General features: G+C 43.2%; 1 long non-coding RNA gene across 1 annotated transcript; it reads right to left on the bottom strand.

Moving 5' to 3' along the window:
* Nucleotides 1–4,496: 4,496 nt before the first annotated feature.
* LOC125532454 lies at nt 4,497–5,473 on the bottom strand. The gene is made up of 2 exons (XR_007294154.1): nt 5,116–5,473; nt 4,497–4,779 (listed from the first exon to the last, which is right to left on the bottom strand). It is a non-coding gene; the product is annotated as an uncharacterized LOC125532454 (long non-coding RNA).
* Between the last annotated feature and the right edge of the window lie 39 nt (nt 5,474–5,512).

Below are 5,512 nucleotides of genomic sequence, written 5' to 3'. Positions count from 1 at the left end.
TAACCCAGCCACGTAAGGAACCCAAAATCAAGGAACATAACACCGGTATGACGGAAACTAGGGCGGCAAATGTGGAACAAAACACCAGGCATAAGGTCGAGCCTTCCACCCTTTACCAAGTATATAGGTGCATTAATGTAAACATGATATAATAATGATATCCCAACAATATCCATGTTCCAACATGGAACAAACTTCATCTTCACCTGCAACTAGCAACGCTATAATAGGGGCTGAGCAAAGCGGTAACATAGCCAAACAACGGTTTGCTAGGAAAGGTGGGTTAGAAGCTTGACATGGCAATATGGGAGGCATGATATAGCAAGTGGTAGGTATCGCGGCGTAGCAAAAGAGCGAGCAACTAGCAAGCAAAGATAGAAGTGATTTCAAGGGTATGGTCATCTTGCCTGCAAAGTTCTCCGAGTTGACGTAAGCTTGATCCTCATAAGCGTACTCAACGGGTTCCTCGATCACGTAATCATGTCCCAGCTCTACCCAAGCAAGAACACAAGCGAAGGAAACAACAATCAACCACGGTGCAATGCGCAAGCAACATGATGCAAAACATGACATGATATGCGGGATGAGATATGCAATGCATATGCGTGCTCCGGAAGGAAAAGATTTAACCAGGCCTCAACTTGGCAAGTCAAGCATGCCGCTGGAAAGATGAGTTGATTTCGGTCGAAATCGATATAAAGATCACACGAATCGGATGCATGGTTTGCAAATGGCAAGCAAAACAATAATGGCACAATTCCGTGATTAACAGCACGATGCCATCTATAATGCAACAAGAAACTAAGCTACTGCACTCCAACATATCAACAAAGCACATGGCAGGGATCTACTCGAGATGCTTGACAAAAGATGAACACTGAGCTATGGCTAAAATACACAAGAGCAGGTTCAAACAAGAATGGCAAAAGGGCAAAAGATATCAGCTTTGGTAGGATCGTTCGGTAGGCCAGGGCGGTCAGACGCTGGCGTGGTGGTAAAATGTGAACTCATGGATGACGAGCCTTTGAAGAGTATGCAAAACGTATTGACAACCATGCGTCCATGCAACCTCTCTTGTCACCAGCTAGCCTTCGACGACCACGATTTGAAACCACACAACCATGCATAACTTACGAATAATGGATGAATCGATCAGACACACACTCATGTGTACTGGCACTATGATCGGTCGCTGACGATACATATATAGGTACCATAGTACCCTCTCTAGCTAGGCTGTTTTATAGATTGTCATTGTTATGGATGATATACATGAGCAAGGCACCAAGTCACGAGTATGACCGTGGGTGTTGAGCCAGGTGAATACGTGCTCGGTGTTCGCGGAGGCCTCTAGCAAACGCCTAAACAGTAATGTCAGGCATCGCCAAGGGGCGCAGGTGACGGGCTCGCCGTTTGCGTTGCGCCATGAGTAGGACTTTGATTGAGAGGGCGATGTGCATGCATTAGCATGGTTTGACGGCGTGAGTGTGAGTGTCTGCACGGGTACATGCTACTTGCCTCTATGGACGGTGTGCGCTAATGTGTGCATCACGTATAATATAAAAAAATCGGTTTGTGCATTTACGCAAAGTATTTCATTTTCATTTGGCTGATGAGTGTGCATTGAAGTGACAAGTCTGTGGTTTGATTCTTCACATATGCATAATTTTCGTTTTTATTTCTTTCGCCACTAATAGGTAGGCCCATATAGATAGATAGATAAAGAACACGAGCTGATGAGGCGCATGCGGACTATTTGACTGGTCAACCAGACAAATACAGATTTATACGCTGAGCCATTGACTTTATAATCACCATATCTTGTATACAATGATCAAAGTGAGCTATCAAGACAAGTTCGATGACCGCCAATGCATTTTACTCGGTAACAAATGAGCAGGATTGAAGGGGAATCCAAATTTCCTTCATTTTCTGTCCTTGAGCTCTTGACAAACCAATGCACTATACGGTTGTCCATCCACTCCACCCCATAGTTCTCACCAACCGTCATTTATGCCACCGCGCCGCACACTAATCGGTAAGGAAGCGATGGCATCCCACCATGCCGAGATCCTCGCCGCCCATGATCGAACACAAAATGGTAGGGAAGCGATGGCATCCCGCAGTGTCGCCGCTCGCGACCTCACACCTACGTGGGAGGAACTTGAAGCTGCCAAGGCCGAATGGGCGGTAGAGCAAGAGGTGGCCAAAGCCGCATAGAGGGAGCGGAAAAGGTAGAAAGCACTCAAGAAAAGGGAGGCCCGCCGCCACAAGAAAGAAGAGGATGCATGCGCTGCTGCGAAGAGGTTGGCGAAGATCCAAGCATGGTGGGATGTCGCCGACAAAGCCAGGAAGGAGAATGACGGTGTCCGACCATCATGTGAGAAGTAGTAGTACTAGTAGTTAGTGTGTGTGTCTGTGTCACCCATACGTTTGTTTAATTAATTATGAGCATGTACTAGTACGAGTTACTACTATAGGTTTTAGAGGAAATTACCAGTACATTAGCCTAGACTCAATGGAAAAATTCCTATCCTATGGACCAAAGGAGGCCTCTGTTGGAGTAACTACTGTAGCTAGCAGTACTGCTGGTATAGTAGTTTTCTTCAAGAAGCTAAATTCAATGATGTCAAGATGGTTCCTTCGTCCGAGCAACTTCACAGTGGGAAAGGTTGGGCCTGTGATTTGACGGCTCATTATTCATTATTACTGCAGCACGACGACCGGGGTGACTCTCCCTTGGAGTTCTACGTGCATGGCAAGTGGACCAGGATGGTCGACGTCCCACATGTCGGCGAACAGAAGTATTCTTTCTGATATCGAGGAGCAAGGAAACCGCGTGGTATAGTATCATTGTTGATTTATATTTATTTTTTATTTTTGATGAATGCTAGCATTTCAACTCTTACGATGAAGGAGTGATAAACACAGCACGTGCTGGATGTCCCACACATCAGCGAAATGAGTGGGACATGAACAACGTGGTAGGGTGTCTCCACTTCTTCCACTTCTGGGTCGGAGACCACACGTAGTAGTACTAGTGGTATGAACTATACAAAGTGCGACCCAGAGAGAAAGACACGTCTAGTTGGAATGTCTCGGGGCATACACGTAAACAAATATAAAACCTAATATATGCCTACAATTAATATAGTAGTAGTATAGTACTTAGGCACGTACTCCATAACATCACCGTGCATTGCACGTACAACATTTAGTGGTAGTAAGAGACAAATGCCTATATGCCACACATGTTCATACTACTAGATGATTTCCCGCGCGTTGATGCTGGTATTTGAGGACGAATTTTAGAGAACCAATCTGTTAACGATTCAAAGATTAAAATACCATGATATTCGTAGAGAACCATAGTAAGTTGGCAATGCAATTACACGTGGTTTGAGTTGAGGGAAAATTTTAAGAAGTGTATAGTAACAAAAGTTATATTGAATCCAAGTACTTGGTACAGTATATTTATAAATGTGGTTATATGTAGAATAAATATATTGTTTATAAATGTGTGTTAATTAGTAGAGGAGCAAATATGTATCAAATTCCTTTTGCCGGGTCCTCGTTGCTGGAAATGTCTTGGAGGTGTCATTCACTTTTTTTATGCAGCCAACAGTGATAATGTGATGTTCATGTGGCAGTTGGTTACTATAGTCTTCACCCTGAGATTTCCTTGTGATAGTTACACATACTTTTCATTTTGTAGAATCCTTGAGCATATTCATTTCGTGCATGTATCTACTGTGCCTTTTTGGCCGAACTAATGGAAGAGTGACGTGAGGATTTCAGAGGCGTTCATCCTGGAGTGCGGACGATTGAAATACAAAGGTAGAGCATCCGGCATCTCCGCAAATTCTGTGTGGTGAGATTGTGCATACTATTGATCACACTGTTGATAGCTAAAGAATTTGTATTAGCAGCTAGCATTTTCTGCGGAGTTAATGGCTCGCAATGGGCTCTTAAGATATATTCTCGTGTGCAAAAACAAGACTCTTAAGATGTATAATCTATGGAGTTCTGCTAGCATTGAGAAAACATAGTTTGAACAAAAAGAAAAATATAAGTTCACAAACAGATAACCCAACCTACAGTGACCTATTGGTATATAAAAATAAGCATGTGTAGAATTGCATGGGTGTAAAAGGACTGAGCAAAAGTTAAGTGCACATGTTATTTTGCAATGACACAAAATTGCTACAATGTTGCGACACAGGTACCAGTTAACTCAGATGAATAATATTAAGTTAAGTACCTGCCTAAAAGTGACTGAATTTTTTCAATGATCAAGATTACAGTACAAGAAAATATTTTGTCAGTCGTATTTGACATCCTTATTCAAGTGTAGAGAGGTTATCAGGGTCAGTGTTTGTGTCATATTGATATGGGTTAATATAAAAATGTGTAGAGTGCATTGTATACATGCAAGCACAAATGAATAAATCTTTTTCTTGCTAGAACACCCCGATCATAGGATAATACAGAGATAATGTCGAAGCCAATCTTTACTTCAGTGTTACATAATTGATGAATAATATGTTTGAAAATTAAAACAATTTATAAATTAAAACAAATTACAGGTGTGAGAAGTCCAAGCAACAAACATGAAAGTGAGCAAAGTTTTGCAGTTATAAATACTAGCCCCAATCAAGATTAGAGAAAAAATTGTCAATCATTCACATGTGAGATTATGATTCAATAGCAGTCCACTTTTGTGTGAGGTCATATTGTTTTGGGTAAAATATAACAGAAAGTGTAGACTGGACTGTATACCTGCAAGCATAAACAAACAAACCAAGTTATTGGTAGTACATCCGGACAGTAGCAGTGTAGTACAGAGATAATTACGAAGTAGCTACATTAGCCGTAAGAAATCTACAGCGAATTATCTCGTCACAAAATGCAAAGAGTTAGTATGTGTACAAGAATACAAATGCAGCAAAAATCTAGCAACAGTGCCGAATTGCTGGCAATCGGAAGGTTGAACATGAATCAAGAGGGGCAGCTAGATGGGCCATCCCGGAGAACAAAAATAAAGGAAGGAGAAGGAAATAGAATGCAACATTAAGGGTCTGAATGCTCAGACATAGAAGAAACATGCGTGATTACCTCGTTGGGTTCAATGGAGTAAGAACTACCGTATTGCCAGCAGCGTGCGGCCGGCCTGCATCTAAATCAAAGAGAGGCGGGTGCACAGGGCCATCCCAAACAACAATACTACAGGAAGGGAATGGATCCAGATGCTTTGGAGGGAGATAGAAACTAAGGCGTGCTGCGCCATGAGGTTGCGGCGAGGCGGCCGCACTTACGTCAATGGAGGAGCGCCACTTTAGACATTGGTGGCCGGTGGTTGTGTGGCCGGCTTGGCTGGCACGGACGGACGGTTAAGGCAGGCACCACCTGTGTGGACGCATGAAGAGAATACCTCCATCTTGGGTGGCACGGAGGAAGAGATTGCCGCCGGCTTGGGCGGGGCGGAGTGGCGGTGGGGGTGGTGTAGAGATTC

The sequence above is a fragment of the Triticum urartu genome, unplaced genomic scaffold, assembly GCF_003073215.2.
Source record: "Triticum urartu cultivar G1812 unplaced genomic scaffold, Tu2.1 TuUngrouped_contig_9975, whole genome shotgun sequence".
NCBI lineage: Eukaryota > Viridiplantae > Streptophyta > Magnoliopsida > Poales > Poaceae > Triticum > Triticum urartu.
The sequence above is the reverse complement of the archived record's forward strand: the minus strand, read 5'-3'. Positions and strand labels throughout refer to the sequence as shown.